The 26,375-nt window shown below is 46.9% G+C and overlaps 1 protein-coding gene across 1 annotated transcript in view; it reads right to left on the bottom strand.

The window, feature by feature from the left end:
- CSGALNACT2 (chondroitin sulfate N-acetylgalactosaminyltransferase 2) overlaps nt 1–25,529 on the bottom strand; it is a 78,099-nt gene extending 52,570 nt beyond the window's left edge. Inside the window, exon 1 of the mRNA XM_040320678.1 lies at nt 25,315–25,529. The gene's annotated coding sequence lies outside the window, so the exon portion shown is untranslated. The remainder of the gene's footprint in view (nt 1–25,314) is intronic.
- Nucleotides 25,530–26,375: the final 846 nt, after the last annotated feature.

Raw genomic sequence — 26,375 nt, 5'->3', positions numbered from 1 at the left:
TTGGGGCGCCATTGCTCCCACAGGCACCAATGGTGGGGCACTATTCCCCGCACAGACAACAATGATCGGGTACCATTACTCCCTCTGACACCAAAGATGGGGCACCATTCCTCTAACAGACACCAATGACAGGGAAGTATTCCTCCCTTAGGCTGCATTCACACCTCCGCGACAAGCAACGCGGCGTATTTTGCCGCGATTCGTGTAACTTTTTTTTTTTTTTAACAAATCTTTCCCATTGCTTTCTATGGCCGAACGCCAATGCCGCCTGAAAAAAAGGGTCCGGGACTTGTTTTCAGGCGGCAGGCGTACGGCGTCTATGAGATGTGAACCATCTCCATAGACAGCAATGGGAATTCTCCCCTCCAGCGGCACGAGTGTCCGGCGTTTTGTCGCCAAGGTGTGAATGGAGCCTTAAATACCAACAGTGGGACATTTTTCCTCCCGCTAGAACAAAGGATGCTGCACTATTTACTCCAAGGCTCGACAAAATCCGGGCGCAATTGCGACAAAAAAAATTGTGACCTGGTGCCGGGGGAAGCTTAGGCCTCAATTACCAGCCGGCGTGGCAGGTGGGGGCACACCTTCCCCGCCGCGCGATTGCTGCGGGCCAGCGCCTGCCGGTAATTGAGGTCGCGGCTTTCTGCAGGGCTAAGCTTCCTTCTGTGATCTGGTGCCATCTTGTGGTGGCCGTTGGCATTACAAGTAAAACAGCAGTTCTAATGTTTTTCACTGCCATCTCCTTCCCTCTAATTATAACCCCCAGACATTTTACATATACACACATATATACACACATATATATATATATATATATATTTTCTTCTTTTTATTCTAACACCCTAGAGAATAAAATGGCGGTCGTTGCAATACTTTCTGTCACACCGTATTTGCGCTGCAGTCTTACAAGCGCACCAATTTTTTTTTATATTGTGAAACATAATGTTACGCAGAGTAAATTGATACCCAACATGTCACGCTTCAAAATTGCGTCCGCTCGTGGAATGGCGACAAACTTTTACCCTTTAAAATCTCCATAGGCGACGTTTAGAAAAAATTCTACAGGTTGCATGTTTTGAGTTACAGAGGAAGTCTAGGGCTAGAATTATTGCTCTCGCTCTACCAATCACGGAGATACCTCACATGTGTGGTTTGAATACCGTTTACATATGCGGGCGCTACTCATGTATGCGTTCGCTTCTGCGCGCGAGCTTGGCGGGAAGGGGCGTGTTTTTTGGCTCCTAAATTTTTTTAGCTGGCTCTTAGATTCCAGGCAAATTTGTCAAACCCTGATTTACTCCCACTGACGCCAGGGCTTTTTCTACTCCCACTGGCCACAGTCCAGCTCCCCTAAAGCCTGGAGGTCAGTAGACTGGCCCTTTGTTTAGAAAGTTTGGAGACCTGGCCTTTCTTTAGGATTGGATTGGAGGGCTCAGAGTAAGCTGTGTCCGTGTCCAATCGACCCGTCATCCGCCCGCTACGCTCATTGTGGCCTGTGACCGCTTATCAAGTCGCTTAAAGTGGAGTTCCACCCACATTTTTCACTCCTCACCATGCAGCATTAATGTGCATCCTTAAAATTGGCAATTTTTTTTCCATTTTTTTTTTCTCGATTTAAGCCTATATCCAATTTCACTTTCTCCTTTAGCAGCTGCGGCCGTCATTTCCGGTTTTGCACTGGCTCCTGGTAGATCTTGGTCAGCTTGGCCTGGCACTGCTGACGTAACATTTAACATTGGCGTCTATGGAAATTCTTGGTCAGCTTGGCATGGCATTCAAGCCTCCATTTGTCCCTATTGGTGGCAGTGTTTATTCACATTTGGATCATTCATGATTGGAGTATGATCAAGATTCGCTCCATTTACACGTGGTGATTTCTATATGGACTTTATGTTACCCAATTGCACATATTGGACTTTTTCAATTGTTTCATTTAGGAAGTCTTCATTGGAATTTTTATATCTTACCACTATTTGTGTTTTTATGAGGAATCATAATTTACATGGTTGATTATTGATTTGACCGTAGCGCTACACAATCTTTTTCCCTTTAAAATCTCCATAGGCGACGTTTAAAAAAAATTCTACAGGTTGCATGTTTTGAGTTACAAAGGAGGTCTAGGGCTAGAATTATTGCTCTCGCTCTACCAATCGCGGCGATACCTCACATGTGTGGTTTGAACACCGTTTACATATGCGGGCGATGCTCACGTATGTGTTCGCTTCTGCGTGCGAGCTCGTCGGGACGGGGTGCATTTTCTGGCTCCTACCTTTTTTAGCTGGCTCCTAGATTCCAAGCAATATTGTCAAACCCTGGGTGTTCCTATATACAAGGAACATACGATCTGTTCTCTCCCCTGACAGGACGTTTACACAAACAGATCCACGTCCCGGCTCTGTGATGAGCAATTGCGGGTGCCGTCAGACATCGTGGCCGCCGGGCATGTGCATCGGGTGCCCAGTGATGCGGCGAACACGCGCATTTTCCACAATGCTGGGAAGACGTCATATGAGGGAGGGAAGGTTCCTGCCGCCGTCATTCTACAATACGGCGGTAGGGAACTGGTTAAATGTTGTTAACCCAAACTTTAAACTCGCTAGAATTTTAATTTCATTACAGAAAAATCCCCAAAAAACTGCAGTGCAAACCTTCCATCATTCACATAAAACAAAAATACAAAGCCAAGCGCTCACAATTACTATAATAAAGCGCCAAATGAAAGCAGATATTAGCAGCCTCTGGCATTTTCCACAAGCGTGTACTAGAGATATTTAGCTTTCAAGTAAAATACCACTTGGAGGTGTGAAGAGATTTTCCCAGCAGAATGCTAAACATCTGTTCAGTAGATCACCACGTCCCGTATTTACAGCTCCCACGACCATTCCTTCTGCATACATGTATACAATGCATACGAGCTTCTATACATGGGAACAGAAGCACATTCCATGCAGTTGTCATACATAAGCCTGCACACCAAGGTGGGGATATGATTTGCACACGGCCACGATCAATCAGTGATATTCAATCAAACCAAGGATTGCGGATCTATTAACAGCAACCAGGTGGCACCCAATGTAGGTCTGCTTTGTGGTAAAATCCAGATCAGACCCAGAGCTGCACAGTGCACACTGAAAACAAACGTGTCAGATAATCAGTGCATGCTATGAGTGGCGGTTCACACTACAGCGACATGAAAGGCGCCACGACTTTACGAGGCAACTTCAGGGAATTCCTGGGTAATCTTCCTGTAGCCCAGGTTCACACTGGGTACGATTTGCTTCGATTTGAGATGCGATTTCACATGTGAAATCGCATCTTAAATCGGCGGCATTTGACGGCAATGACACCGTCCTAATTGGTGCGACGCCGCTGCACCGATTTCAAAAAGTAGTTCCTGTACTACTTTTTGCGATTTCGGGCCGCGATTTACATTGACATCTGTGCAGAAACCTGCACAGATGTTTCTTAAATCGCGGCCAAAACCGGGACTGCCAGCGGGAGTGGAGCCGTGCGAGTTCAGCTGAACTCGCACTGCTCCACTCTCGCAGCCCAGTGTGAACCAGGGCGTAATGTCAGATCCAAATCACATCAACTAAGGATCCAACTTCCATTGAAATCTATAGGTAGAAGTCCCTTGAAGTAGTACAGGAACCTTTTCTCAAGTCGGAGCGAGTTCAGTAGTGTACATTAACCACTTATGGACCGCCGCGCAACGATATACGTCGACAGAATGGCACAGCTGGGCACAAGGGCATACAGGTACGGCCCCTTTAAGAACCCAGCTGGCGGCGCGCTCGCGACCCGGTCCCAAGCTCCATGACCGTGCCCACGGGACTCGGACGTCTATCAGCGTGCGCTGGTCGGCAAGTGGTTAATTGCCCAAATACTGTGTGACATAAAACATTGCAACACTCACCATTTTATTCTCTAGGGCCCCTGATAAATATATATAAAGTTTGGAGGTTCCAAGTAATTTTCTAGAGATAGAAGAGAGTTCAGGAGCAGCTGAAAAAAAATGTCCAACTGCTCCTAAACGTCCGTTTAACAGCAGCCGTGTACATGAGGCCTAAGGCTCCATTCACACCTAGGCGTATTTACACCCGACGCCCGATACGCTGGAGGGGAGAAATACCATTGCCCTCTATGGAGATGGTTCACATCTCCACGCCGAACGCCTGAAGCTCAAAACAAGTCCCGGACCCTTTTTTTGAGGCGGCTTCGGCGTTCGGCATAGAAGATGTGGACCTGGGGGTTAAAATCGCGGCGTTTTGTCGCCGCAAAATCACAGTACAAAACGCTGCAATTTGTCGACGCGATTAGGTGTGAATGCAGCCTTAAAGTGGTTAAAAACAAAAAATACATTACAACAACAAAAGCAACAATAAAAACAAATAAGCGTGTAAAATATAAATGTGTGGCTTTTCTGTTGATTGGAGATGAACCTGCATACCTGTTGGAGATCCATTTCAGTTGTAGTGACTCCAGGGAGGGAGGACTCCTCTGCTTCTCGTATATAATACCTGCACTGTTCAGGAACACAAAGATCCTCAGCAGATGCATCCCACCTGTGAGCCTCCTTTCATCTCTTCAGTCCCACAAGAGTCTGTGACTCCCGGGAAACCAGAATATACTCCGCTACCCACATTGTCCTGACTCCTTCTCAATGAATACACTACAAAAGAATAGAGGAGTGCACAGACTTCTCGTACTGGGAGGCTTGTAAACAAGCAGTTATTGGATACAAAGGCAATGCGGAATAGATTAGACTTGGTCTATCATGTATTGGATCAAAGCCAACAACCTCTCTACACCTGAAGATTAATGAATTAGGAAAGCTGGCCATAAACAGTATAATGTGCGAGATTTCCCCATCCAAGGTAAACAGTATGGATGAACAAATCTGCAGCGTCTGCAATTTGATTTTGATCGCTGGCACCCACAGCTGTCAGAATACCTGGACAGTGCCAGCATCAGACTAGATGAAGGTGCTGTTTGGTCAATCATTTTCCACCCAGCGGGTAGGGAGGACACAATGATTATCGCAAAAAGTTCAGCAAAAAAATAAAAAAATAAAGAACACATTTAAAAAACGTTCATTTTTGGACCCAGGAAATGCAATACAATTACCATATAAAAGCTGAGGTTGCACCGAGTAAATAGATACCAAACATGTCAGTACCCTAAATTTTCCATAGGCGACACTTTAAAGGCCCCATATTTATCATCAATTTAGCCTTATGAAGGAGGCCTGGTACTAGAATTATTGCTCTCATTCAGGCGGGCGGAGTTAACATGTGTATCGTAATTAAAGTTTTTAGGCGTAGGTGCCGGGTTGCATGCATTTACAGTAATATGTGCGTATGCGTTTGGGTTGGGGACCTAAATAGTTTTTTTTTTTTTGGGGGGGGGGGGGAATTTCAAGTGCTTGGGTGCAACTATAAAGAGTTTTTTATTTGGTTAACAAAAGGATCCTGCTCCTTTAAAGCATTTTACAGAGCACGGTGCTTGTGCTGTGTAATATGGACCCATGCAACACCTAAAAAACATGGCTGATCCTGCCAGTCTCTCCCCTCCTCTATATAAACTGACCACCATAATCATGGCTGCTGAGCCCTGACAATGAGGTCAGTTTACGTGCCTCCGTCATCCGCAGCCTGCTCTCCTGTGTGTCCTCCTCCCTCCCTCCTCTCTCTCTGTGTGTCACCTAGTGACAATGCCGCCCCATCCCCCTCCTGCTACAGGGATAACAACTTTAGCTGTATACTATTCGGTCTGTCTTTTAATGCATTCACCCCATGTCTCTGTTTTATTTTTAAAAAATCATCCTTTACCGTATCTTACGGCGGCTCCTGGCAATCACGTGACCAGCCATGTCTCCTCTCTCCTCCTCGCGCCCCGCTGACGTCAGCGGGGGAATCGCAGCACCTCCCGCTGCTTCTGTCAGAAGGGCAGAGAGGAGACACATCCAGTCACATGAGCGCCAGGAGCCATTGCGAGATACGGACAGACGTGGGGGTCACTGCATTAAGAGACAGAATTGCGTATGTAAATTTGTGAAAGTGGGTTAACAACCACTTTATCTTTTTACAATTTTTTTTTTTACAAAAATGTCCCCTATGTGACGATTTTCTTTGGTGAGACATCCAGGGTCTCCCCTGTACAGCATTACATTCTTTCTGGGCCTTGATGGCCGGGGTAACGGTCAATTGGGACCTGGAAATGATGTCACTTCCTTGTAAAAAAAAATAGGAGGGGAGAAGAGCGGACGTGGGTTTGTTCGCCGCCACCCTGACCTGGCGCTTGGGGTTTGTCAAGCCCTGATCTAGCTACATTTTCTGACTAAAGTTCCATTTTAAAATACGTTAACCTTTTTTTTTTTTTATAAAACAGACTTACTGGCTGGATCACAAATTAAAAATAACAGAAAAACAAATTCAGCAATTACATGTAAGAATTGGTAAGCTGCAGTAGATCAAAATGTTTGATTTGTGATTAATAGCAGTTTTAAAGACGTGATTCCTTGAAGTGAGACCAGTCAGTAATCCACGGATTACCAAGGAGAGCGGCGTCTTTTGGCGGGGGAACATTCTAAAAGGCAGGTTTACAATTGAACCTCTGCGTAGATCATTGTCAGTTAAAACAAACAAGTTCGCATAAGAAATGCAGGTGGACAAAGTACAAAATGAAAGCGAAGGGTCAAAGTAAGAAAGTCACAGAAAGCACAACAGTAATGCCGTGTGTACACCATCGGTTTGTCTGATGAAAACGGACCAATGGACTGTTTTCTTCGGAAAAAGGGATCGTGTGTGGGCCCCATCGGTTTGTTTTCCCATCGGTGAAAAAAAATAGAACATGTTTTAAACTTTTCCTATGGATAAAAAAAACTATAGAAAAAAAAAAAACGATCGTCTGTGTGGAAGTCTATCGGTCAAAAATCCATGCATGCTCAGAATCAAGTTGACGCATGTTAGGAAGCATTGAACATCATTTTTTTCCAGCACGTCATCGTGTTTTACGTCACTGCGTTTTGGCACGGTCGGATTTTTGACATATAGTGTGTAGGCAAGACTGATGAAAGTCGGCGTCATCGGATATCTGACGAAAAAAATCCATCGGATTAGATTCCATCAGATATCCAATCGTGTGTACGAGGCTTTATGCAATAGTATGGCAATGAGCAGAGACATCACAGAAGATGCTGCCAAGACAAGCGACCATCCAACTATTCGCAAGAGAGCTTCTCCCAATAATCTAGGAGGAGATTTGCCATCCTTCTGCACGTGTATATTTTCACACAGACCTTACAAAAAGCAGAGTGTGTCTTTGTGAAGGAGGGACCTCCTGTGTAAATAGACTGTGGCTCTACACAGAGGTCTAGACAGACAAAACAAGGAGACACAAGGAGACCACTGTTATGTCTCAAGAATCTCCTGAGCAAATATTCTAGTCTGGGGCGTCTTCTTCTTTCTCCTGATCTTCCATAGTGTCACAGAGGAGATGGGATGTATATTCTATCTGCAATCACCCAACATACTATTACACGTACAAACGATCGGATTTTCCGCAAAGTGTTGGACTTTTGTCCGAAGGGAGTTGGCCGGGAATTTGTCTTGCAAACAAATGGCAAAGAATTGTCGGCCAACAAACACAAAACGTAATAACGTACTATGTGTTTTTTCAGCTCTTTGGCGGCACCCTTTGGGCACATTCTGCCAATGTTGTTTTATGGTTAGCATTGTGTGTTTGTACTTTGGACTTTTGTACACACGACCGGCCTGCTGTCCACGGAAAATGTTAAAGCCTGCCACCCAACATTTTCTCGACATCGAGAAAGTTGGTGTGAGGTTAGAGAGGAGATCGACTAACCGGTATAATAAGCAGGAAAGAGGGGTGAAGGGGTCGGTAAGTGGTGTGTTACTCACAGGCATCGATGAGTGCCACACATTGTGGTTCTGGCGAGTTGGACTTCAGGCTCATATTCGAAGAGGCTACGGCGCAGCCTTTAGGATCGACAGCCTGGTATGGTTCTAGTTCCAGCGGAGGAATCAATACTGATCTAAAGCCTTATGGTTGAGAGATATGCTGATAGTGGTCCGGCAGGACCTTGATTTCTGGTAAGCAGCCGCATGATTGGTGGTGGATTCACGTCTGGTGTCTAATAAACATCATCTCTGCAGTCTACACGGGTGTCTTTCCTGCCATTGGAATACCTTTGGACTCACCACTTTACTTTGATTTACTTTGGACTTTATGGACTTCATTTATCACTTCAGTGGTTTGGTTCACTAGTATGGTTGTGGCCGCGGTACTGTGATGCTTATGGTAGCAGTAACCTTTGGCATTTACCACCGGGAGTCCCACATACTTCTCCACGCAGAGTTAGGTGGTTTTAGGCCCCCTGACTCTGTGTGATTTACACTATTGTTTGTACATTAGAGTGTGATTATATATATATATATATATATATATATATATATATATATATATATATATATATATATATATATATATATATATATATATATATATATATATATATATATATATATATAGCACATGCACTTGGGCAGACGCCTAAATTGACTTGTTTGATATATTTATATTATTTGGTTTAGCGCAATTATTCCTTTTTTCCTTTCACAATTTTGTTTATACACAATTTAATTGCTGCTTATTAATCCGACTTTTTTATTTTACCTTAGCGCAGTTGTTTCCAAAATTCTTTTTACTAAAAAAAATAAAGAGAAAATAAATTATTCTCCATAGAGTTGGTTCAGATCTCCAATAGAAGTCACCCTAAGTCTAACACCTGACGCTCAAAAAAGTTCTGGAGCTTTTTTTGTAGTTCAAAATCTGGCTTTTTTTGTTGCCTGGGAAACCCTTGATTTGATTACCGTATATACTCGAGTATAAGCCGAGTTTTTCAGCACTTATTTTGTGCTGAAAATGCCCCCCTCGGCTTATACTCGAGTCACCTTTTTGCACCTGATCTCCTGGACTTTGGGGACCTGGTCCCGGCCGCCCGTAAATCCCAAACTTGGCACACAAGTAGCCCCACTCTTCCTCTACAAGTGTGCACAGTTTCTTGTCCAGGGGACCTACGGCCGGGGACCCCTTCCATAGACTCCCATGTCTAACGGTCATTTCTCTGGTAATTTTAAGGGACCCGGTACCGGCTGGTCGTAGGTCCTCTGGACCCGGAACTTGGCACACATGTAGCCCCACTCTTCCTCTACAAGTGTGCAAAGGTTTGTTGTCTGGCGGACCTACGGCTGGGGAGCACTAATTTTTCAAAGACTCCCATGTTAAACGACAGTCTAGTCATGGGCACAGTGAGGCATGCAGATGGACACCCTAGGCCTTTACTCGAGTCAATACGTTTTCCCAATTTTTTATGGTAAAATTAGGTGCCTCGGCTTATATTCGGGTCGGCTTAAACTCAAGTATATACTGTATTTTAAAACATTTTAGTGAGTTTTGTAATTTTTGACATTTGTTTCCACTGTGGTGCAATAATGAAGTGAAAATATGAAATTAAAACGCTACATTTTTACATTGTGTCGCATTGAAAGCGCCAAATACCTATGTGGCGCTAATAAAGACTAAACGCTCTTTTGGCATACAGGGGAAAACTGGCTCAGATTTTGCATTCGAATGCATGAGAGAAATTTTCGCAAAATCCGCCTGTGCCAGTCTTTGGAAATTCCAGGGAAGGAACTAGAGGTAACCTGAAGGAAAATATTTTTTTCTCATTGGGATCGATGCCTCATTTACCTGCTAAGCGTTAAAAGAGCCCTTTCCCGACGAGCACCCAATCAGTGCTCATCACACTGCACGCTTTCTCCTCTTCCTGCTAGTCCCTGGGTGCACGGTGCTGGAGACGGGCAGAGAAGCGAGTAGGAAAAAAAACAATGCAATGTTAAAAACATTAAACATTTAGCCTGGGCTCACACTAGTGCGATCTCTGACATGGCATGCGATTCGTACCTGCACCATAGGTGTTGATCACATGTGATGTCTAAGCAATGCAAGGTCAGCCATACAGTTGTATGGCTGAACTGGCATTAGATTCACACAGAAAAAGGTGCAGGGACTTGTTTTTCCCCGCACTAGAATCGGGTGGCACGGGTGTTCACACCTATGGGATCCGATTCCTGTGCGAGGTCACAGTTCGCACTGTGATCCGAGAACCGATCTGGGGGTGTCATTAACAATGTATAGACTCCCGCAGAAGGCAGAGTGATGCATACTAGCTCATTATGCCTTTGTCATGCAGGTTTTTTTTTTTTAAGTCTTTAAAAAGACCCCTTTGTTTTTAAAGCCTCAAACATTCCTAAAAAAGCCATCTCAGATTTAAATACAGTTTTACAGATCGTCATGAAGGACAAGTAGATTGGGACCCCGATTTAGTCCCTTGGACAAGTATTTGTATTTCTTTTTTAATTTCCACACCTCTGTACACTCAAATGTATCATTCTGCCGACGAACACTAAAGCCCTGTACACACAGGCAAGAATCTCGTCAGGAATAAAACTTTATTTTTCTTGACGAGATTCTTGGCAAGAATCTCTTGCCGCCCGAGTGTACAGACAGACCTTTCAAAAGAACCGCGGTTTTGTTAAAAAGGCAAGAACGCGGTGACGTCTTTGCGTACGACGAGCATGCGCTCGTCACATTCAATGCCGTCATCTTGCTTCACCCTACCTATGCCGTGGAAGCTACCGCACATGCGTCAAAGTCATTTCGAGCATGCGCAGGTTTCCACGGCGACCAAGTATACACACTCTCGGGTTTCTCAGCAGGAAAACACTGCAGAGAATCTCACGACGAGAAAATAGAGAACATGTTTTCTATTTTTCCCGTCTAGATTCTGAGCAGTTTTCTTGTTGAGAAACCTGAAAGCCTCGTACACACGCTCGGTTTACTCAGCAAGAAAGCTCTGCCAGCAGTTTCCTTGCTGGTTCTTGCCGAGTAAACCGAGCCAAAACTAATCATCGATTATGAAATTAATCGATTATGAAATTAATCGATTATGAAATTAATCGATTATGAAATTAATCGATTATGAAATTAATCGATTATGAAATTAATCGATTATGAAATTAATCGATTAATCGGCCAGTAACATAATGGGGCTAAAATTAGCCTTTTATAGTACAAAAAAGTAAATCGCTACTGTAAATATTACTATCACTGTCCCACAGTAAAAAAAATTAATCCCTTACAGTAGCGATTATTTGCTCTTTTTGTACTTATTTTTGTTTTTTTTAACCCCATTATGTTACTAAACATCTCAGGCATGGGTTCACACCTCTGTTTTATTACCGTATTTATCGGCATATACCGTGCACTTTTTTGCCCTGAAAATCAGGGCAAAATCGTGGGTGCGCGATATACGCCGATACCCGCGCTGTGTTTGAACCGCTGCGCCGGCATATACCGAGCACAGTACACTAGGGTATAGTCGGGCAGGCTTGGCTCCTCTCGCGCTCACGTCCTGTGCATCCTGTACATCCTTCCTTGCGCGAGAGGAGCCGAGCCTGCCCGACTATACCTGAGTGTGCTGCGCTCGGTATATGTCGGCGCAGAGGTTCAAACAAAGCGGGGGGGGGGGGACACCACGATGGCCGCAAAAGGACGCCGGACCGGACGAGGCTGGCTATGAACACGATTGACGACGGGCAGGACGCGATGGACGACGGGCAAGACACCGACGAGGGGCATCCAAACTAAGTATTTTTTTTTTCCCCCAGGAATTTTCCTTCAAGTTCGGGGGTGCGCGCTATACGCCGGGGCGCGTTATAGCAAGATAAATACGGTATATACACACACACACACACACACACACACACACACACTTTCACACTGCTGCACGGTAGAGGTGACATTAGCAATGCTCAGCTATGACTAAGAATGATGCATTTAATTTAAGGAACAATGTCAGCAAGTAATTTTTGTCCACTTTAACCACAAATATGTATGAATCAGAGAGCGCTTATTTTTACACAATGATAAAAATGATGCTCAACTAAGATAGGTGCTGCAGAAATAAACAGAAATAGGTCTACTGATCATATGGTAGATTCATCTCCAGGATGGGCAGCTGAAAACACACACACACATATATATATATATATATACACACACACACATACACACATATACAGTATATATACACACACACACACACACACACACACACACACACACATATTAATTACATGTTTAATCTATACAGAATCTTTTGCAGGTTTTTTTTCTTTTTTAAAGATAAGCTGTGAGCTAAACAAATGACAGGCACATGTATTCTTAAAGTGGAGTTCCACCCATTTTTTTATGTTTGTCTGTGCTGCATGGCCTAATCTCATAGTGTTCAGAATAGACAATTTTTATTTAATTTGTTGCTTGTAAATACCTTTATTTTGTAGTCCTTCATTACTTCCTCCTCCTTATTTGCCTAGGCTATTTGCAAGGGTTTCTGGGATAGGCATCATGTTTCCCAGTAGTCCTTGCAAACCTGACTGAAACCTATTACATTGCTTGTGCACTGAGCATGTGCGAGATATGCAAAGCTGAAATCCAGGAAGTCATACAGTCTGGCTTCATGATGCCCACACTTAAGATGGCCACTGTCTATTTCTAGATTATAAACTATCTAAATGCTGTAACAACCTAACAAAATGGACCTTAGTTTACAGACTAACTTTACTAGAATACATTAAGCTTGTGTATTACAGGGGTATTTATATTTAAAAAGTGAAATTGTGGGTGGAACTCCCCTTTAAATATGAGATCTGGGGTCCAAAAGACCTCAGATCTCATATTTACACTAAAAAAAATTGTCATTTGAAAAAACAATAAAAATAAAAGTGTCCCTTTAAAAGCTATGGGCGGAAGTGACATTTTGACTTCGCATCCGCCCTGCAATGATTTGGAGATGGGTGGGGGCCATATTCCCCTCACTCAACTCCATGTCAGGCTAGGGACAGGTCCGGATCGTCTCCGCCGTTACCGACGGCCACGGTAAGCGGCGGAGGGCACCGGAGCGCGGCGGAAGGGGGGGCTGCCGCCGCCAATAAAAGTGATCTTGCGACGAATCCGCTGCAGAGACCACTTTTATCTGAACGTGAACTGCCAGCTCTTGAAGAGGATACCGGGGTTATGGTAGGTAGCTGCTACTACTATGACAACGGTATTCCTCTTTAAAGACAGGACGTTTGTAGTCGTACAGCGGGAAGCAAGTGGTTAACCACCCCACATCCAACCACCTAAAGCGGAGTTCCACCCAAAAATGGAACTTCCACTTTAAGTGTTGGTGACCCCCTGACATGCCACATTTGTTTTGGGGGAGGGGGGCGAGCGGGTACCCTGTCTTTAGGGGCACCCAGCTCCCACTTCCTCCCCTGGTGCCGGAAGGAAGATCACCTCTCCCCCCTCCCTCCCTGCAATCTTCTAGGACACGTCACAGGTCCCAGAAGATTGCCCGGCCATTCATAGCCAGCCATGCAGCCAGATGGGGGTGCAGACATGTAGGGCCAAAATGTTCACACATGCCCGACGTCTGATGTCATGCTACAGTAGCGTGAATGGCGGCAAAAAAGCAGCAAAAACGAAGTCATCCCCTTTGCGTTCCATGGGCAGTACCGTTGCAAAATGCAACCCACTCATGGGGCCGTGCTGCAATTGTCCCACGACTGTCTGCAATGCATGTGGTGGTGCAGCATTAACAGGGTTAAAACACGCAGTGAGGAGGGAACATATCCCATCCTTGCCCCCTGTCAACTGTCTCTGACAAGGGATCCACTGCAGATCCCTTTACAGAGCTGTGGCAATAACAGCTGCTCATCTAAGCATAGTCTTACTTGGGATGGACATACATTTAGCAATTTTCTTTCCTTCAACCATGAGTTAAACAAAAGAAAAATCACTCAATCCCCCCCCCCCCCCCCATTAACACAGTCAGCATTGATGGGGGAATTCCTCCTGCTGAGCTATTGTATTCTGACAGTGGAAGATCTCTGCTGTCAGAATACAATGATCACTGCTGCTGGCTATAACTGGTGGCGGTGATCGTACAAAAGAAAAACACACAGGCTGGTTTTATCAAAGTGGATCAATATGACTCCAATACAACCAGTCTGCCCAAAAATGGATCAAAATTCGACAGGGTTCCTGCTGACCAAGACAAATTTTGATCCATCTATGGCTGGTTTAACACACAACAAAGTTGCACAACTAGTTTCAATCATTAAGATTTGTCTTCAAGTTTGGAATTACAGAAGTCTCCACATGACTAGAGAGAAGCCCACGGGTCTGGGAGATGGATAGAAAACTCAGAGACGGCATACAATGCTAATGACCTCTTTATGTGAGGGAGTCTTTTAAATGAGCCTCCCTTTGTCCTATCAGTCTGTAGAGGTCTCCTATCTGAGTAATGACCAAGTTTTGTATCCCGTCTAGACATTCCTCTCCATTGCTATTCTGACCACTGCTAATGTATATCTAGAGCCAAATCTTGGGTTAGAGCTCCAGTCAGGTTTCACTGATGTCTGGGCCTCCATTAGAGACATGTCTCTTGACTTCCTGTCCCAGGGACTACCTGGGAAATCTATCAGCATTTATTGTGCGTTTACTGTACCCACTCTCTGGTAAAACGTTGTCACCAAAAACAGGAAGTAAGCGGAAACCTCTTTATGGGCTCATTCACATGGGTGACAGAACAAATGGGCGGCTGGGTTGCAGAACCCTTAACTGCCCCCCCTTAAGTTGCAATGGTGGTGGGCCTGGATTATACACGTTGTGGCAAATATGTTACCCCATGTGTGCAATGCAGCAATTGCAGTGCGACCATGCGCCCTTTTCAGGGATAAAACAGGTGGTGAAAAGGTAACTTGTAGCCTTTCAGCCACCTGTCAACCAGTGTTCATTTCAGCCACAAAATAAAACACTATTTTAGTCAAATAAAATATGACTAAAACAATTCAGATGACTGAAATACAACGAAATAATACCATAAATACGATACAATACGACCTTAATACCACAAATAATAACATGTTATTCGATTTCTACTCCAGCAGTATATCATGAATTTGGAAATTCTAGAGAAATGTTTAAATAATGCATTACAAATTTAACTACACCCATTAGATTTTAGTTAACTAACACTGAAACTCAGATGACTAAAAATACGACTAAAATTAAAATGGCATTTTAGTCAAAAGACTATGACTAAAATCGAAATTTTATGTGTAAATGAGAACCAACTTAAAGCGGGAGTTCACCCAATTAGTTTTTTTTTTGCCCTTTTCCCCTTAGATGCATGCTCGTTTTGTCTAGGGGAATCGGCTAGTTGTTTTAAAATATGACCTGTACTTACCGTTTACGAGATGCATCTTCTCCGGTGCTTCCGGGTATGGGTCTTCGGGAGCGGGCGTTCCTTCTCGATTGACAGTCTTCCGACGGTCGCATCCATCGCGTCACTCGTAGCCGAAAGAAGCCGAAAGTCGGTGCGGCTCTATACTGCAACTGCGCACCGACGTTCGGCTTCTTTCGGAAAATTGTGACGCGATGGATGCGACCGTCGGAAGCCTCTCGGAAGACTGTCAATCAAGAAGGAACGCCCAGTCCCGCAGCCCATACCCGGAAGAGGCGGAGAAGATGCATCTCGTAAACGGTAAGTAATGCTCATATTTTAAAACAAATAGCCGATTCCCCTAGACAAAACGAGCATGAAGCTAAGGGGAAAATGTGCTCTCTAAGGGTGAACCTCCGCTTTAACCTAATCAAATTGCATGCTTTCCCAACATGCAGAGAAATGTTCTGCACTTCAGCCAATGTGCGGGGGATGCCATTAATTGGTAACGACACCCCCGTGCATCTGCAAATATGTGCGGTTTTTGCAAGTGCCAAAGTGCGTGGTACTGCAGCGTTTTTGGAAGGGCGTCTTTTTCTGCGTTTGTGTATAGGGCTACCCTACACGTAATACACAGGAAAGCGCTGATAACACACAGAGGTGCATGTACAAGGATTAACTAATCCACAGAGGGGCGGGGGGGCTGCAGCCAGTGTGAATGGGCCCCCGATAGCAAGAGCTCCTCATAGGACGCCTGTGTCAGGTGAGCGGATGACTTTTCTCAGCAAATTTTCTGATGTGCGACACCTCTGGAGAATTCCATCCGGATCGTATTGCCTGGAACACAGACAATTCGGAGGAGACAAGAGAACATGTTTTTCCACTGACTACTGCAGGAAATATTATAAACCCCGAGCCAGACGGGCATTTATGAGGTGCGCTGCCTACCTGGAACTTTCCTGGCCGGGTGTGATCCTTGGTGTACACACATTACTCTGCACACACACTCCATGCGTCTATCCACCTATCATGTACACACCAGGGGGATAAACTCCAATTATTAATCTGGTCATTTTCACTAAGAAGACAACAAGGGGAGCAGAGACAACACCAGGCCGTAAATCCATCCTCCTCACTGCTACAGCCTGAGGAGGCCAAAACTGACACATGAAAAGCTATAAAATCCAGGGAGGAGCCGGCTGGTAGCAGCACCAATTCTGACACCGTGTCTGCATTTCCCAACACTTTCCCACCATGGCATCCTTTATTTAGGTCACTTGGTTTTCCTCACTTGAAACATTATTAAAGCTGAACTCCAACCTCAGCTTCAGTCTCATAGTTATACAGACTCCTCTCCTGTACTAAAATGAATCGGATTTCATTGCACACTGAGCTTCAAACATTGTGCATTAGAAGCTGCAGCAAGATAGAGCCAGGCAACCGCCACAGAGAGCCAGGCAACCGCCACAGAGAGCCAGGCAACAGCCACAGAGAGCCAGGCAACAGCCACAGAGAGCCAGGCAACAGCCACAGAGACCAAGGCAACAGCCACAGAGAGCCAGGCAACAGCCACAGAGAGCCAGGCAACAGCCACAGAGAGCCAGGCAACAGCCACAGAGAGCCAGGCAACAGCCACAGAGAGCCAGGCAACAGCCACAGAGAGCCAGGCAACAGCCACAGAGAGCCAGGCAACCGCCACAGAGAGCCAGGCAACCGCCACAGAGAGCCAGGCAACCGCCACAGAGAGCCAGGCAACCGCCACAGAGAGCCAGGCAACCGCCACAGAGAGCCAGGCAACCACCACAGAGACCCATCTTCATTTTATGATTGGAGGGTGTCACTCATGGAAGCTCGGCATCACATGTGGGCATCGCCTAGGCAGCAGGGGGACTCCAAACTATGGCGCGCACAGTTGTTCAGGAACTACAATTCCCATCATGCCTAGTCAGATCTGCAAATGTTAGGAGTTGCCTCATGGAAGGTGTAGTTCCACAACAGCTGGAAGGTCGTAGTTTGGAGATCCCTAGTAAGGTGTCCTGCAAGCAGATGCAGTTTGCCTAGAAACCCCCGAACCGCCAGACTGACATCCACCTATCAAGGTGCTATAACATACACATAACTCTCCCCAGCTCGCCTGCTGCTTACAGTCCTGGGAGGACAACCGAAGTAGAGTGCTGGCATGTTTTTTCAGGAGGCTATACACAGCACGACCTGCCTGCATTGCATAGAGAAGCACAGAGACCCCACTGTGTCACATCAAAAACAGGAAGCGACTACTATTTTGTCACTTCCTGTTTTGGTTCTTTGTTTACCTGGCCAATACCAGCCAGGGAAGCAGCTGTTTCGTCGATATGGCGACCCGTCAAAAAGTGTAACAGAAGTGACGTTTCGTCGCCGCCATCTTCTTGCTACACCCCACACTCATCCATAGTAAGGATACACCAAGAAGGGGGTGAGTGGACATCTTGTTACACCCACTGGAGGTTTGCATTTCACACTTTTATTTTTTTTTTTAAAGTAAACTGTGTTTATATAGTGAAATACGGGTCTTACACTTAAGGCCCCTTTCAGACGGTCGGAACGTTCAGGTCTGCCTGTCATATTTGTCGGCGGACCTAAACAGCCGCTCCATACTTCTCTATGGAGCGTCAGATGTCAGCGGAGAGATGTCCACTGACATCCGACCCGATCCGCTAAAATCAGACGGATGGCGACGTAAGATCTGATGAAAATGGACATGCTGTTTTCATCAGATCTCTCCATAGGAGGAGACAGCGGCGCCGCACAAGCCCCTGCCCGCTCAGTGAGCAGAGAGGAACTTGTCATCCGCCGGCTCAGCGGAGATCTGCAGAGAGATTTCCCACTGAGCTGGCGGACTCTGTAGCGACCGAGTCCGCCTCGTGTGAAAGGGGCCTTAGATGTTGAACTTCTGTCAGATTGACAAACCTGTAAGATCAGAAGGCTTGTTGCAGCGTTTTATTGTCAGTTTTATGTTGGTTGGGGATAGGACTAGGTCTTCTATATCATTAACCTCTTGACCACCGCCCCATGTCAAAAAGACGTCCTCTTTTAAAAGATGGATATCTCGGTAACGGCAGCAGCTGCTGCCACAACCGAGATATCCATCTCTTCAGTGGGCGGTGCTGTACACAATAACGGCGGTCTCCGCGGCGAGATCGCCATTATCGGTGGCGGGAGAGGGCCTCCCGCCGCTCTCCCGCGCCCTCCGCCGCTTACCGGAGCCGTCGGTAGCAGGCGATCGGGTCCGTTCGGCAGCTGACTGGGGTTGCGAGTGAGGGAAAAATGTCCTTCACCAGTCCCCATAGCTCTGCTGGGCAGAAGTGACGTCAAAACGTCAGTCCCGCCCAGCGTCTTAAAGAAACATTTTTTTTTTTGTCATTGCATTTTAGTCTAAATATGAGATCTGAGGTCTTTTTGACCCCAGATCTCATATTTAAGAGGACCTGTCATGCTTTTTTCTATTACAAGGGATGTTTACATTCCTTGTAATAGGAATAAAAGTGATCAATTTTTTTTTTTTATTTATTTCAGTGTAAAAAATTATTAACTAAATAAAAATAAATAAGAAAACAAAAAAAAATATTTTTTTAAAGCGCCCCGTCCCGACGAACTCGCGCACAGAAGCGAACGCATACGCGAGTAGCGCCCGCATATGAAAACTGTGTTTGAACCACACAAGTGAGGTATCGCCGCGATCGTTAGAGCGAGAGCAATAATTCTAGCCCTAGACCTCCTCTGTAACTCAAAAAATGCAACCTGTAGAATTTTTTAAACGTCGCCTATCGAGATTTTTAAGGGTAAAAGTTTGACGTCATGCGGGCGCAATTTTTAAGCGTGACATGTTGGGTATCATTTTACTCGGCGTAACATTATCTGTCACAATATATAAAAAAATTGGGCAAAATTTATTGTCGTCTTATTTTTTAATTAAAAAAAGTTTTTTTTTTTTCAAAAAAAGTGCGCTTGTAAGACCGCTGCACAAATACGGTGTGACAAAAAGTATTTCAATGACCGCCATTTTATTCTCTAGGGTGTTAGAAAAAAATATATAATGTTTGGGGGTTTTAAGTAATTTTCTAGCAAAAAAAGTCTCGTAAACACCGAATCTGAAAAACAAGCCCGGTGGGAAAGAGGTTAATATTCCCAACCTTGGACAACCATAGTGAGAGTGGATGGCTGCATATGTATTTTCTTTTTCTGCATCTAAACGCCCCTTAAAGGGTACGTTCACACTGAACATGGGTTTGAAACCATGCAAGTTCAGCAGACTTCGCACGATTTCAAACCCGCATCTCAGTGCGAGTTTGGAGTCCATTTGAAAGACATTGCGCGTTCATACACAGATGTCTATTGAAAATCGCCCAAATCTCAAAAAGTAGTGCAGGAACTACTTTTGGAGATCGGTGTGACGCAACATATTCAAACCAATTGGGACAGTCCTGTAGTCTGCAATAGGCTGCGATTTGACATGTCAAATCGCTCCAATGTGAACGGGGGCTAAAGGATAAGTTTTCACATGTGAAATCGCATCTCAAATCAAAGCAAATCGTACCCAGTGTGAACCTGGGCTATATGTCCATAGTTTTACACTCCTACATGCACATTAACAGTAGGCGGGTTTACCAGTTGGGTGTTAATTAATATCAATGGCTAGAACAAGGCATTATTCCAGTCAATGAAACAAATTACGCCCAAGCGCTTGACGTACCTAAACGCGTTTACAAAAACACGGCTTTAGGCACATATTTGATGCTACTTTTCTCCTTCCAGGAAAGCCGGGCAAGAGGCCTAAACCTGCCGGAAAACCTGTAAAACAAGGCAATGCATGGAGATAAGATCAGGTCTGTCCAGCTAATGTATGTACCAAATCCTCCTGACCCCCCAGAGGTGAGCCCAGTAGGCCAATAGAGACTAATCTTCAGGCTGGAGCTCTGGCCCAGCCCAGGATATCCCCCAATCACAGCCTGACCTACAGAACGAGGTCTCTGGAGAAGATGAAATCCTAAAGAAACATCTCCCCCTTGAAGAAGCACCTAGTGCTCTCCATGTACAAGGAGGACATCCTCCAATGACATCTGTCACCCCTTCATCTACAGCAGTGGTTCTCAACCTGGGGGTCGGGACCCCCTTGGGGGTAGGATTACAAATTGCCAGGGGTAACCGAATCCTGGGCTGTTCCTGAATTCCTCACTGCTCTCCCAGCCTTTTCATGGCTACCAAGCAGGGCTGTCCCTGGAGCTTGCGGTGGCCCACTCAGCCTCTTCGCAGGCACCCATTCAGTTCGCGGCATGGCTGGGGGGCAGAGACTAGAGGTCAGCTGGCTGGTGAGGAATGTGAAGTGGGAGGGGCTGGAGGAGACCCTATCTCCTGATTTTGGCATAGGTGTCACTGCTGCGGAGACACAGTGAGTACCATAAGGGGTTTTAATACTGTACGAGTGGAAGGGACTGAGGGAGCGCTAAGTATCCGTGGGTTAGGGGCGCAAATTACTTGTCCTGCCTTGGGTGCTGACAACCCACGCTACAAAAATAAATTTCACTGTTAGGGGTCCCCACAACTTGGGAAATTTTATCAAGGGGTCACGGCACTAGGAGGTTGAGAACCACTGCTCTACAGCTTCTCACCTCCGGTATTATAGGGAGCAATACAAAGCTCAGCTAAAGAAAACACTGCGCAGAAATAGAACAGGCTTACCTTAGACCGGCCCATACACGGTGCAAATTTCCCACAACGTCATGCAGGAAAGAAATGTGATTGCTACCAGGGGAACCCCTCCTGCTGAGAAATTGTCTTCTCCCGTTAGGGGAAGCCATCCCCGATGGGAGAAGACAGCGATTAGTGCAAGAGAATCTGGCAGGCTGGTTGTACCCAAGAAAAAAAAACGATCAACTTGGTTGGTTCAGCCTGCCATTACCTGTTTAAATCTCAAACTGTTGGCCTTAAGTCTGACAATACACTATGCAGTCTGATTGTACAATCTTCTTTAGCTTTACCAAAACAATGTAATATGAGCACTAAACAATCCATTCAATGAATATCAAATGGGGCAGGCCCTTATACTACATAGTCGACGGTATATCTAGGAGGAGAAAAAACAATCAGATTGTATAGTTTATGATCAGCCGCAGAGTTACAATCTTCGTACATTCAACTTCACATTTACCAAAAAGCGATTTGAGGATCTACCTAATCCAATCAATTTGTGTCGAATCAGGCAAGCCCATGCACAATATAGTTGTTGGTAGATCTACAAGAGATTGCACAGTCATATTGTATAGTCAGCCTTATGCCGCATACACACGGTCGTTTTTTGTCTTGTAAAAAAACGTCGTTTTTTAGCAAGACAAAAAACGAAGTTTTTCAAACTTTATTTTAAAAAACGATGTTGCCTACACACCATCGTTTTTTCAAAATGCTCTAGCAAAGCGCGGTTACGTACACCACGTACGACGGCACTCTGTTCCATTCAAGCTCCCGTCTCATAACTTGCTTCTGAGCATACGCGGGCTTAAAAACGTTGTTTTGGCCACACACGATCATTTTTTATGACACAATAAACAACGTTTTGAAAAACGACATAAAAAATTGAAGCATGTTCAAATTTTTTTTTTGCCGTTTTTCAGAAGACATAAAACAACGTTTTCCCCACACATGGTCATTTTAAATGACGTTTTTAAAAATGTAGTTTTTTTTCATCACAAAAAACGACCGTGTGTACTCGGCATCAAAGTGGAGGTCCACCCTAAAAAAAATAAAAAAAAGAGCTAAAAAGTCAAAAATAAAAATAAAAAAAAAATGTTTTATACTTAACAGAAATTGCCGTTTCTAGGCAGATCGTCCTAATCTGCCTCTTCCTCGGTGAGGTTCTGTGTTCTCCTCCTTGCCGTTGCCTCCTGGGAAATGGAGGCGCGTTGCCTCCTGGGACACAAAGGACGCTGTTCCCATTCACAAATAGCCACGCGACACGCGCATGTGCAGTAGGAAAACGGGCAGCGAAGCCGTAAGGCTTCACTACCTGTTACCCTTAGTGAGGATGGCGGCCCTGGTCCAAGGGACGGATCTGCCTCGGGCGGCCGACACCGCGAGCAGCCTGGACAGGTAAGTGTGCTTATTAAAAAATCAGCAGATACAGTGTTTGTACCTGCTGACTTAATTTTTTATTTTTTTCGTATCACCGGCCCTCCGCTTTAAGCCAGGTACACATTATTTTGTCGCTCAACCTCGCAGGAAAAAAAAATACAAAAAAAAAAAAAAACAGACAGCGCTGCTGTACTAAGTGAGGTTAATTTAGCAATCTCCCCCACTGAGATGTTGTGTTCTGACACGGGGACACCCCTCTCTCCCCCCCCCCCCCGACACGGGGACACCCATCTCTCCCCCCCCCCCCCCGACACGGGGACACCCATCTCTCCCCCCCCCCCCGACACGGGGACACCCATCTCTCCCCCCCCCCCCCGACATCGGGGACACCCATCTCTCCCCCCCCCCCCCGACACGGGGACACCCATCTCTCCCCCCCCCCCCACACGGGGACACCCATCTCTCCCCCCCCCCACACGGGGACACCCATCTCTCCCCCCCCCCCCCCCGACACGGGGACACCCATCTCTCCCCCCCCCCCCCGACACGGGGACACCCATCTCTCCCCCCCCCGACACGGGACACCCCTCTCTCCCCCCCCCCCCGACACGGGACACCCGTCTCTCTCCCCCCCCCCCGACACGGGGACACCCGTCTCTCCCCCCCCCCCCCCCCGACACGGGGACAGCCCGTCTCTCTCCCCCCCCCCCCCGACACGGGGACACCCATCTCTCCCCCCCCCCGACACGGGGACACCCATCTCTCCCCCCCCCCCCCCGACACGGGGACACCCATCTCTCCCCCCCCCCCCCGACACGGGGACACCCATCTCTCCCCCCCCCCCCCGACACGGGGACACCCATCTCTCCCCCCCCCCCCCCGACACGGGGACACCCATCTCTTCCCCCCCCCCCCCGACACGGGGACACCCATCTCTCCCCCCCCCCCCCCGACACGGGGACACCCATCTCTCCCCCCCCCCCCCCGACACGGGGACACCCATCTCTCTCCCTCCCCCCCCCGACACGGGGACACCCATCTCTCTCCCCCCCCCCCCCGACACGGGACACCCATCTCTCCCCCCCCCCGACACGGGGACACCCATCTCTCCCCCCCCCCCCCCGACACGGGGACACCCATCTCTTCCCCCCCCCCCCGACACGGGGACACCCATCTCTCCCCCCCCCCCGACACGGGGACACCCATCTCTCCCCCCCCCCCCCCGACACGGGGACACCCATCTCTCCCCCCCCCCCCGACACGGGGACACCCATCTCTCCCCCCCCCCCCCCGACACGGGGACACCCATCTCTCCCCCCCCCCCCCCCCCGACACGGGGACACCCATCTCTCCCCCCCCCCCCCCGACACGGGGACACCCATCTCTCCCCCCCCCCCCCGACCCGGGGACACCCATCTCTCCCCCCCCCCCGACACGGGGACACCCATCTCTCTCCCCCCCCCCCCGACACGGGGACACCCATCTCTCTCCCCCCCCCCCGACACGGGGACACCCATCTCTCCCCCCCCCCGACACGGGGACACCCATCTCTCCCCCCCCCCCCCCCCGACACGGGGACACCCATCTCTTCCCCCCCCCCCCCCGACACGGGGACACCCATCTCTTCCCCCCCCCCGACACGGGGACACCCCTCTCTCTCCCCCCCAAAAAAAAAAACACTCTGATCAGTGTGCTCTGCCATTGGCTGAAAGCGCGGATCAGGAGCCAGTCAGCTACTGGTTTTCCAGCATGCACGGCCAGCTTCTGTCGGACACACTGACATACACACAGCCAAATGTCGGCTGTTTTTTGGGTTTTACCAGCGGATGTCTCCCAACAGTCAGTCAACCCATGTCCCGTGTGTACTCGACGTTAGGTTGGACACACACTATACAATCTATTTTAGCTTTTCCAAGAAAGAAGAAGGTCAAACCGAAGCCATCCATTAAATTAGATTGACATGAAAGAGACTGCACTGCATAGATCTAAAGGAGATTGTACAATCAGATTGTATAGCGTGTGATCAGCCTAGACTACCTCCTATCATATCCCACCACAACATGACGGGGTGCGATGCTCATTCAGCCAGACACGGTTATCTGAATGGAGTAGTGTGGTTAGCAATAGTTATCTGATGAGAACGATAGTGACCTCCGCAGACAAGAGACCGCAATCTCTATAGGAACACAAAGGACAACAACTCACACATTGTACAAATGATCATGTATACACTACAACAATGCTGCTATGGATATAGTGTATAGATATATACACACACACTCTGCTAGTTATCCAACCTCGTCTGACACGAGGATAAAAAGTGACAGATCTTTCCGGGTGAGTCCAATGAGATCTGGAAATGACAGTCACATGACTGCAATAAAGATATGTCTCCTTTAGAGGGAAGCTAGGTGAATTGCACCTGTAGTCACCAACCCTCCCCGATTTCCAGGTGTAACCCTGACCATACACTGTACAATCTGATTGTACAATCTCCCATCGATGCGATACAAGGTCTGCCTGGCTGATACACATGGAATGCAGGGTTCCCATCATATCACATAGTTTAGATCAGTCTAGAAGAAGATTGCACACCCCCATACATACATACATCATTCCTTCCTTGGACTCGTGTCCTGAAATAATGCATTCAGCTTGTTTAATTCAGGTAACAATGAGAGATGTAAAGGAGATCCTACAATCAGATTGTATAGTATATGGCCAACTGTACAGATCTGTCTTAGGCTTTCCATCCTCCAGCATTAATCATTCACAGAACTCTCTATTCCATTATAAAGTCCATTGAGCTAGCACAGGATCCTCAGTGGTTGGTGTCCCATAGACATGTGTGATGTTACCTGTGATGAGCAGTGCTGTGTTCTCCTATGATGGCTCCTCAGTGTCCGGCGATCACAGATCTCCCCTGTAATCCTCCAGCCAGGGATCAGCACCCTGTCCGCAGCCACACTCACTCCTTCTCTATTGATAAGCTCCGCATTACTCTGCATACCCGGCCAGGAACCAAGCCTCGTTCTCACTATCCAAGGATCAAGCCTCGTTCTCAGATTACAGGAACCAAGCCTCGTTCTCAGATTACACGAACCAAACCTCGTTCTCAGATTACACGAACCAAACCTCATTCTCAGATTATACAACCAAGTCTCATTCTTAGATCAAGCCTCATTTTCAGCTCTAGCCACGAATAGCCAGTCTTTTTATCTCATTGAAGAGGATCTTAAAGTAGAACTATAGGCAAAACTTTTGTGAATAGAGTAAGGGAGGGTTATAACCCCTGTCAGGTTATTTTTTGTCACCTGCGCCCCATTGGGTGTATTTACCTTCACTTCCTGTCCTATAGCCAAAACAGGAAGTGAGAGATGATCCCTGTAAATTAAACTGACACTGAAGTCCCGATCGTCCTCTTCTGGGTCCCTCAGAGGGTTTTGAGGCTCATCCCCACATCAGATAATCCTCTAGGAGGAGGCGTTGCTAGGGGGGTGCGGTCCGCACCGGGTGACACCCGCTAGAGGGGTGACACCATGCCCTTTTTCTTTTTAAGCTGACATGCCCAGCCTGCCCTGTGCAATCCCAGCCTGCCCTGTACCACCCCAACCTGCTCTGTGCCACCCCAGCCTGCCCTGTACCACCCCAGCCGGCCCTGTACCACCCCAGCCTGCCCTGTACCACCCCAAACAGCCCTATACCACCCCAGCCTGCCCTGTACCCCCCCCCCCCCCCCAAACAGCCCTGTACCACCCCAGCCTGCCCTGTACCTAGGGTTGCCAACTCATCCCTTTAAAACAGAACACATATTATGAGGCTAATTTAATGCAAATAAGGTACCAAGTGAGTTTAATTACCTCCTTAATCAGCCACAGAACCTGTGTAATTAATATGTGTTCTGTTTTAAAGGGATGAG

The sequence above is a fragment of the Rana temporaria genome, chromosome 8 (genome assembly GCF_905171775.1).
Source record: "Rana temporaria chromosome 8, aRanTem1.1, whole genome shotgun sequence".
In the NCBI taxonomy this organism is placed as follows: Eukaryota; Metazoa; Chordata; class Amphibia; order Anura; family Ranidae; genus Rana; species Rana temporaria.
Note: the sequence above shows the minus strand (reverse complement) of the source record. Positions and strands in the feature narration are given on the sequence as shown.